Raw genomic sequence first — 11136 nt, 5'->3', positions numbered from 1 at the left:
ATATCATTGTAAACCTGTGAATCGTTTGAAAACAGTTACATGGGTAACAGTTTTGCCATCTTATGTTCATACGTGCTAAGACACAAGAATAATAGATAAAGTAAATAGACGGAAGCACTGCTATCTATTTAACTGTTGTCAGATGATTCACAGATTTACAACAATATTATTGTGACCGATTTCAGAAAAAAGAGAACGTTATTAGTTACTTGCCATAAATGTGAAATGGTATTTCACAAAACTTTGCTTATACCAAACAATAAAAAACACTGCAAATACTCATAGCTAGTAACGAGGTATTTCTGATATGCTCTGAAGGTGATGTGCGTGGTGTTGAATTGACACACAACTAACACGCTAAAGTGGCAGTCATTTTGTGTTGTTTCAACTCCTTATTTTTTGCTATGCAGTGACTCAACTAATCAAAATAAAAGTGGACAAAAGAATATTTCAAATGAATTTTTCAACTTTTGTTATGATTAGTTGAGTTCGTTCCGATCTGCCAATCAGTGATCAGAACCAGTTTCTGGGATCCTGTTATATTTACTAGATTCAACTCCTTCTTGTTTTTACAGTGACTGATGAAGCCAATATGTTCAGTTAGCTGACGAAACTGTTACACAGTTATTATTCTTAAATAAACATCGCTTTGTTAAGTGATTTGTAATTCTGGTTCAATTGATTTGCAATAAAACAGAATTATAATTTCACATATAGATGAATAGCTATGATGATGATAATGATGATACTGGCCTAAAAAAGACTTCTAAGTAGTCAACGCTGTTTAAAAGAAGAATGCTTACCTTAAAAATATCCTCCATTTTCACAAAATACGCGTCTTTCGTTGGAGGCTTAGGAATTATGAGGTGAGATTAAAGTCGGCCTAGGAGCAATGGAGAAAGTCTTTTATTAGCTTTCAAACTACGTATTACCCCCGCATGGCATAACTAGTTAAAGGTTTTACAGATTGTATCATGATAAAAAAAAAATAACTTTATTGTAGATGTGGACAAATGTACTGAGAAAAAAATTGTAGGTGGCGTACTTAAAAAGATAGGTTATATGCGTAATTCCTGTAGTTTTTGGACTTAACATACAGCAGACGTATGACTGAAAACGCATGCTTTATAATACTTTCTGTATGTGTTCCATCTATACGTACTTTCCGTATGAAACAATGTAGGCGGTCAGGATCTCACATACAAATGGACGTATATAACATATAGCTGACGAAGGCAACATAAGTATATGCATGTGATATACGGGAAACTGTTAGACGTCAGATATTCTGCAACGGCATGATGTAACATCTAAGGGTAGTGCCTATGTAGCATACGGATAACGTAGGCTCCGTACTGATTTCTGTAGTAAGCAAACGGATACCGTATATTTGTACAATATACCGCTGTCCCGAGAACGGATTTTTCTCAGTGTGCTTTTTAAAAATTGAAGTATTAACAGCTGAATTTACAAATGAAGCCATGCAAAGAAATTGGTATAAACTCATTGCAAATTTATATGTATAGTCTGCCCATTTTTACTGTTAAACATTGAGTCGCTTTTCAATGGAAAATGCGATAAGCGTGCACATAAACGTCGAACACTTAATTCAGGGATCATTAATCTCAAACTACGTATTTCAGAGATAACGTTTCTCCCAGCACATCGTGAAGGGGCCTGGTTGGTTCCAACTAGAGATCTAGAGATATCCCAACTAGATAGTCCGGATCTCAATATCAACAGATAAGCATGAGTGCTATAAGTAGATAGGCAGCCATGGCCTAAGTCCAAGCCAGTGCCAGCCTCAATGAGGTTAGAGGGCGTAAACACGAGCGAGTGCGAGACTCATTCAAGATAGCAAGCTCAAGTCAATTAACATAAATGAACCCAAGTCCGAGGGAGCGCAACAATATAATTGAGGACATCGAGCCCGAGCTGGAAAAAATGTAGGTCTAAGTTAGCTTGAGCCTCATTGACATTAGTGAACGAATCCCTTTAAGGATAACGAGTCTAAGCTATGTGAGCTCGAATAAGCTCAGATTATAGAATGGCCATCTCTCTCCGAGTGAGCTCAAGTTACAAAATAGCCATCTCCTTGTCCTATACCATCCCTAAGGAGCTCCGATTATAAAGTGGTCATCTCTTTCGTGTTACGTTCCCGAATGAGCTCCAATTACAAAATGGCCATCTCTCTGGTTCTATGATCCCGAATAAGCTTTGATTACAAAATTGCCATCTCTCAGGTCCTATATGATCCCGAATGAGCTCTAATTATAAAATGGCCATCTCACTGGTCCTATAGATCCCAAATGAACTTCGATTACAAAATGGACATTTCTCTTGTTCTATGATCCCGAATAAGCTGCAATTACAAAATGACCATCTCTCGGGTCCTATATGATCCCGGATGAGCTCTAATTACAAAATGGCCATCTCACTAGTCCTATAGATCCCAAATGAGCTTCGATTACAAAATGGACATTTCTCTTTTTCTATGATCCCGAATAAGCTGCAATTACAAAATGGCCATCTCTCTGGGCCTATACGTTCCCGAATGATCTACAACTACGAAATGGACAGTTCTCTTATCCTAATTGTTACATGAACAGTTGTCCGCTTGATGTCACCACAATGGCATCTGTTATCGCATAATCTTAGAGATTAGCGCTGAAAATATACATACTATACTGCTCGTCATTCACCTGGTAGGACTGAGAAAACATCTAAAAAGCAGTATGAATAATCAGTCGCGGAGGTCGAATCTGGGACTAACAATTGAAGTTGCTTATCTACACACCTTTATGTCCCAGCGAATGAGGAAATAAATTATGAAAAGTAATGTTTTGGTGTCATCGGCCTTCACGTGTGTCAGGAAATACCACTTTGTTTATGGTTTTGCAAATAATCTTTGAGTAAACAAAGTGGGCGCTGCACAAAACAAATATTGTCCAGCGGAAGTGTTGATAAACAAAAATGGAAGAAACGTTTCATGAGCTAATGTAGATATAGTTTTTGAATTAACACCTTCTTGTGTCTTAATGTAATAAAACAGGTATTTTATATAGTGACGTTCACTCATTCTACGTACATTTAAAACAAGCTGCAAGTCAAATAATACACAAGAAAACAATAGCCCCGTTGCAACGCATTCAGGAGACAGCATAACATATGATCGTCTTTGTTATTTGAGTAGTTTTAAGCTTTAGTTTACATGTCTTAGACATCAAGATCCATCACGGGTATAGAGCTTTTGAAAGTTTATTCAGAAATTAACAGAAACCGAGTAACAAATGAAACTAATGGGAAATTTTTGAAAATTCGTGATCACGAAATTTGTTGAAGGGGAGTTCAAACTGATTGGACTTCCGGAATCCCTTTCCCGTTGTCCCAAAGTTGACCTTGCGCAAAGTTGACTCCTGGCTAAACCGCTTTCTCTCACATTTATAGAAAATAGATAGTTGTTGATACCATGTAATATTGTTAGTATGGGTCTAAAATGTGAAAACAAAAGGAAAGGTAGGAATGGCGACGAAAGCATTTAGAATGAAGAAAAGTATTTGTTGTAGGCGAGTAAAAAACAAACGGAACACGCTACTATTGAAGGAGCGAATTGTATATCATCCATAGAATTGCTTATAACTGACCGCCTCTCGTTACCATGGTAACAATATCAACAATACACCCTCCATTCCAAAAGAAACCGAACGTTTTAAAAACACAAAAAAGCAATGTAAATTTTGGAACAAATCGTTTTTATTAATCAATGTATTCCCCTTCTGCATCGATACACATATTTGCACGCTCCAACAAGTTGTCAAACGACTTCTCCATGTCCTTTATTGGAATGGTCTTTAGGACGGCGGTCGTCGCCTTCTCAATGGCATCAATCGATGCGTGCCACTTTCCTTTCATCGCCAAATGCAGTTTCGGGAACAGATATAAATCGCACGGAGCGAGATCTGGTGAATAGGGCGGATGATGCAACCGAATAATGTGATTTTTGACCAAAAATTCAGTTACAAGTCGCGAACGATGTGATGGTGCATTATCGTCCAAAAGAGTCCAACTGCCGATTTCGCGATATTCGGGCCGAATACGACGAATTCTTGCCAGCAAACGCTTCATGACGCCTAAGTAAAACTCTCCAGTGACTGTCTGGCCGGGCTGAACAAATTCTTTGTGGATAATTCCTTTTGAATCGTAAAAACAAATCAGCATCACCTTAACTTTTGACTTCACCAAGCGATTTTTTTTGGGTGTTCCTTCATCCGGCGCTCTCCATTCAGCACTTTGCCGCTTTGTTTCGGGCTCATATTCAAAACACCACGTCTCGTCACCAGTTACAATCGATTTCAAGAAGTTTCGATCTTGCCGAGCACTTTTAACGATGTCTTTGCAATGCGCAATTCGATCAACTTTTTGGTCTTCGGTGAGTTTGGGTGGTACAAACCGCGAATTAACCTTCTTAAGGCCCAAAACTTCGGTCAAAATGCGGTATGCGGTTGTTTGAGGAATGCTTAATTCCATTTCAATAACTTTCACCGACGATTTTTTGTTATGTTTGATGAATTCACGCACTTTTTCGATGTTTTCTTCCGATAATTCGGTTCTGGGACGGCCTGATCTTTCGTCATCATCCAGCGTCTCTCTACCCGATTTGAATCGCCTGAACCACTCGTAAACTTGCGTACGGGATAGACACTCATCACCATATGCATTTTGTAGCATTTGGTGCGTTTTACTAAAAGTTTTACCCAGTTTAACACAAAACTCAATTGCAGCTCGTTGTTTGAAACTCATTTTCCGACCGATGTACACAACACACTGACAGTTGAAACGCAATAACTTTGTTGCCGTGCATCCAAATATCATGACATTTATACCAGTTGTTAATGAGGGACTACGCCATCTACCGGTAAAATATTACAAGAGATGGCACTAGTGGTACTATTTGTTTTCAAAAGTTCGGTTTCTTTTGGAATGGAGGGTGTACATTTAAAGACCTCCACAAAGTCGAAGTTAGCAACCGAAATTCCTATATATGTATAATATTGCACATAAAACTAGAATACCATGTTCATAACAATAAAATACTCAGTGGTAAGTCTACCACATTTCCGTTCCTCCGAATTTCGAATCACAGACACCCAAGCAGCAGGAAGAAGTTCATTCTGCAAATATCCCATGCATCAGAGGTGAACTCTACCACTGAGCTACCGCGGCCTCACAGATGATGGAAGAATTGGTGGAATAACATGGAAGGAAATTGGAGTATCATAATAAAACCCACGGATACGACATTGCCCAACATAAACTTACTTGGTCGGGGATCGAACCAGGGTCTCTATGCACCAGAGGTAAGAGCTCTACCACTGAACCATCATGCTCTTCTTAAAAAAAAGTAATGAGAAATTACTTGAAAGTAAGAAGATAACAAAGGATGTATAATTGAAGAAAAAAAGAGAAGCTGTTATGACATTTTCTTAGTAAGCAATATATCTTGTTCAACTTGACAGAAAATACAGTGGAAGAGAAAAGAGGAGGAAGCCAAAAAGACTGCAATTAATGGATAGTAATAAAATGGTTAATTGTTAAGTCTAGACAAAGAGGATTAGTTGAGGACTGTTGAACGTAGGAACTTCTCAATTTTCAACAAGTGACCTGCCAGTAATGGCAGAAAAATCTATAATGATGACTGTATCTGTAAGTAAATAAATATTTGGTGTAAGGAGATGCTTTTACTACTTACATTTTGTAATAAATTCACTTAGAACCAATACTGTAATTGAACTTACGAATGTGTAGTGTTTAATAAACTTACTTAAAAGTATTTGGCCAATCTGCTATTTCGTTTCAGTCCTTTGTAAACTTGTATCATTGTAGTTGCCTTTTTAGCAATGCCTGCTTGTTGTAGCAATACGAGCTGGAAGTGTATATGACCTGAAGATCTCTCGGTGCACTGTTGATCGTATGATTATGTCAAATAACGTTGAGAGATATTTTTAGAAGCAACTATTTGCTTTTTCTTCTTCTTGGTTAACGGAACCCTCTGAGAGGCAATCGTTAAACACACCAATTCGGTTGCAGCCTCCAGCGATACACGGCTATCTTTAGACATTTCTGCATACGCTTCCAGGGTATTTCTTCTCCATCACTTAGATTCAAGCTTTTACAATACTCGTTTTTTTTTCTCCCACTTTTGTAGCCAACTCATAATTACTAACACATACGCGACATTCTTGTGTTTTTTTATTTTTTCTGACTGTATTTCTTGGAAACCCATTTTGTTCTCTACTGATGCATTCTTATCAATTTATTCTTTGCTTTCTGTTCACGAACAAACTAATCATGTATTCTTGTATTAAATTTAATGACTTGTTTCCAACAGGTTTTATAAATTTTGACATGTGTTTAAATTCTTATCAAGCCTGTTTTTTTTTTGTTTTTTTTTTTCGTCATATATTTCTTACATGTGTTGTTCTTGAAGGTGAAATGGCGCCATACATTTTAATCCAGTTTCGTTTCTAAAAATAGAACTGCTTTATTTTTTTGGAATTATGTATCATTTGGTTTCATGGAAGCTATACATTTGTACTCATCTTCAGAGGTCAATTAGCTGACACCCGACAATGGTGCACGGAGAAAAATGCATAATCCAGTCGACATGTAAATGCTGTTTTTACCAGGTTACGCGCGTCACTACATTAAGTAATGTTTCATCAGTAGTACGATCTATACCACCGTCCAGCGAAAATTTTGTAATGTGGGACCACCATTTCAAATCTAGAATTAACGCCATACCCATTCCGACGGTGGTAACTTAGGTATATAATGTTGTTCCTACCTCCCTACGAGTGTCCCCTCTTGGTTCTTTCTAAATCTGTGACTCCCTACCTTACGAGAGTAATAGTTTTTAACACGAAATCAATCATGTGAATGAAATTATAAAATCACAGCGAGTCTAGTTCGACTCCGAACTCCAGACTTGGCATGGTGTTCGCACCTGCTGTACTTTTATACATGAAATTGTATTACTTAAGGAGCGTACCCGCGTAAATACGATGTATCCACACGGAAATCCTAGTCCTTTTTCTCTGTGTGACGGTTTGTTTAAACGTTATTCAGTTTTACTTTAATTTGTAAACATTTGGAAAAACCTTTCGTTTAACGTCCAATTGTGAGAGGAGGTAGAGAAGACGAGTAATTAATGCAAGTAAATGTAGGCATTGATGAAGATAGAATTGATGTATATAATGCCTTAGCTTTGGAAGTCCCTCATAGATCATTCCAAAGAGCTAAGGGACATTTAATCCATGGTGATGAGAATCAGTGACATGGAAGTAGAAAAGAAAGTTGCTAAGAGAAGTTTCTCTCTGCTGATGAGATCATTTAAGGTCCTTTGGTAGTCCTGAGCCATATGCAACCAAGTGATACTACAACTATCTTTAGGCAACAACCTTCCTTTTTATTATCTAGAATGGGAGCGCGGTACCCCAGTACATGGGGTTCTTGGTTCTATCCACGGCCAAGTAAGTTTATGGTGGACAACATGGTGTTCGTGGGTTTTCTAGGGGTAACCCCGTTCCTTTCCACATTTTCATTCCACCAATTCTTCCAGCATCATTCACTAGCTTTAATTATCGTCTCCCTTAGCCTAACACACTATAATCGTGAAATGTTAAACTGAAATATGTTCTCCAGACTGACCTTCTAGGATTAGCTCGATTGTTGGTTGGTATGGAATGAGGCCACAGGCTTGCAAGCTTTTGATATAATGACACATACCCATATTGGTATGTTGCTAGGTTATATACGAAGGATGTTATAAAATAGAGGATCTGAACATATGTATAGTCATCCTATTAAATCGATGAAGCCAAAAAACAACCGAGCATCTGCACGTCTGATTGGCTACTATCGTTTACGCCATCGTCTGATTGGCTACTTTCGTTTCCGCCATGATTGTTGGCTCAAAACTTTGCGATCCTATTGGGCGGAGTGGGCAGAGTAGGGGTGGCGAAACTGTGACGTATGGCTTCAAGATTTTGTTGTAAGGGCAGTCTATTTTATAAGATCCTTGGTATATACGGTGTAAACAGTTAGTTCATGAAATGGATATACATTAAAATGGATTGAGTGAAATCTAGATGAATGTGGAATATTTCGAATCACTATTTGTAATAGATATTGATCAATTTGTTAATACAAGATGGCTATAAAGATTATGAATGTTAAATAACTAGCTATTGATTGGATAGATTGATCAGAAAAGATTATCTACTGAAGATACAGTATGGTTTGTTGATTAGAGTAGTATTGAGACTAGTGTTGTAAAAAAAACGTTTTTTTTTCTGTGAAGTTTTTAAAATAAAAAACATTGTTCTTTTTCATGTTTTTTTTCAACTGTCTGTTTTTTTTTCTGGCAACTATTATTTATTGATTCACGTTGCAGATTATTGAAATAATCAACAGAACTTGAGTCGAAGCCCTCGTAACTTACAAATCTTTTGTTTCTTTGTGCCTATATACTAGCAAAATTGTGTGATTATTCCTTTCGGCCCCAGGTCATTTTTGGCGTTTTCCTACATTTCCAGTTAGTGACTCATTGCTCAAAAACCATTCACTCGATTGATATAGTTAAGACCTTGTTTTTTAGAAAATGGATGTGGCTATTTTTTGGTGTAAGTTGCATTGCAGTGTTGCCAATGGGTGGGAAATTATTGAGGGAAATGTAGAAGTGAAAATTTACAAAAAAATCCCTAACCAAATTTCAATTTTTTTTTTTTTGTATCTAGTACCGCTGCTGCTATGTGGGTTCAAGTCACCAAAAAAATTTTTGATGTGTTGACAAGGTACAGTGAAATCCTGAGGACGCTGGCTTCCATTGAAAGAGGGAAAGAAAAAATTCTGTCATACACATGAAATTTTGACACTTTTTACGCCTCACAAGCAAAAATCAAATATGCCGGGGATACAGCTTCTCTAATTATCCTATTGAAACTTTTTATGGTGCGTTCTGGAGGGCAAAGAGGAAGCTTTTAGTTAGTGGTACATTTGTTTCAATGTAGCCGGTAAGAGGGTAATAATAGAAGGGAAAAGGGAAATTTTCCGAATTTTTCACCTAAAAGCGGGAATTAATTGTTTTGGCTGGAAACACTGCCATCAGACAGACAAAAACTATCTGAAAATAAACCTTTGTACTCCAAGAATATATCCTACAAGTATCATGGCGATATATAACAAAGTAAGCATGAAATTAAAAAAAATCTCATTCTACCTCAGAAATTCACCATTTTCTCACCATTTCCAGAACATGGTTTATTATAAACCTCAACTGTACTTTCCCTAATTATTCTAGTGAAACTTTTTATGGTGCGCTGTGTAGGCTAAGGATGAGGCTGTTAGACACTGGTACGTTCGTTCGAATGTAGCCAACAAGAAGGAAATAATAGAAATAAAAAAAGGGATTTTTTTTAAAAAAATTTGCCCCTAAAATCTGGAATTAAAATTTTCTGTAGCTGGTAACACTGCTACCAGACAGACCCAACTATCTTAAATTAAACATGGGTACACCACTAATATATCCTACAAGTATTATGACGATATTTAAGGAACAAAACTTCTAATTACCAAAAATATATTACGGTAAACAGAAAAGTAGGGAAAAGTTAGAAAAATCAAGGGTTAGAACCTAAATACGAATTTTTCGTGCGTTCTCTAATTATCCCATTGTAACGATCTGTACTTGCATTTGTTAAGTAAGTACAAATGTTCGATTGGCGTAAGTTGACTTGCACTCGGACGTATAGGTACGGAATTATAAACAAAAAATTCTAATTTTTTGCCCTAATTTAGGAAAATGTTAATTTCCCTAATTGGCAACACTGCGCGCAGGCCCGTCCAACTGATATCAACAGTTAGGTATCCATCCGAGGTATCTACCTGGCAAGTCTTAAGGAGGTCTTTTTACAAAGAAGGAAGCTTTTACAGGGAAAAAAGAAGTAAAGGAAATTAGAAATTAGAAAATTCTCGAATTTTTGAGTGGGGTAGTATTTGAGAAGGAAATACGCCCCAGAAGGAAAAAAAATAATATGATAAACTATAGTCCAACCATATTTTGCAAGAATAATATCCCGATATCTTAATTAGTGTCTACACAGGAGCGGATTAAACAAATGACACACCCGTGTGTGCCACTTTGGCCACCTGGGCCACCGATACATTTGATTACATTTTTTTGACTACTAACTCGTGTTGTTGTTGTAGTTATAGTCTTGACTAATAATAATATCGTTGTTGTAAACAATAACTTTATAAGGAAAATTTTCTCTCCCTTTTACATCTTAGTTCCAACACTGTTGGTGAGAAATGCAGGGTATTTCAAATGAATTGTGGGGTTTTAAGCCTTCGTAGTACTTATTACATTTTACGTACAATTATAAGCAATGCATCAAGTAAAAGAACACTTCAAACAGTCTTTGCTACAAGTGTTCTATGTGAGATTCATTCGTCACACGGCACACATCTAGTCGATAGGCGAGAAAGGCCCATAAACTTTCCGCCATATGGCACAAAACACATTCAATTTAAAGGAGTCTCATTTCAACTGTACCATCTCCTGAGGATTTGCTGACGACCAGATACAAACATTATGAGTGTTCACATTAGCTCTTAGTTGAAATGTCGATTTATCCCTGAAGACAACACGATCCAGAAAATCTTCATGTTATGCAGCAATATTTCACTTGCGAAATTGGCACGTAAACCGTAGTCTGTAGACTTTAGACCTGTAGCAACTGCAAACGATAAGGACATAGTTGCAAGCGTCTCCTTAACATTATTCACACAGACCGTTGCACTGTACAGATTCAGTTTTTATTAAAACAAAACAACAAAAAAAAAAACTTTCTAGTCTCTATCTTTGCTGCTTGCTCTTTCTAACGGCAGACAGAGGAAACAATGCATGTACATGCGTGCGTATTGAGTTGCTCTTTCATTTGATATAATATTTATAATTGTAAGTTAATTGTAATAGATACTACAAAGTTTCAAAACCCTAATATTAATTTTGAAACACCCTGTATTACTTCAAATTGTGTCATCCTATATACATGTCTTTTATATACATATCATCAG

This window comes from Thermobia domestica, chromosome 9 (genome assembly GCF_964235325.1).
Source record: "Thermobia domestica chromosome 9, izTheDome1.hap1.1, whole genome shotgun sequence".
In the NCBI taxonomy this organism is placed as follows: Eukaryota; Metazoa; Arthropoda; class Insecta; order Zygentoma; family Lepismatidae; genus Thermobia; species Thermobia domestica.
This window is presented reverse-complemented; position numbering follows the sequence as displayed.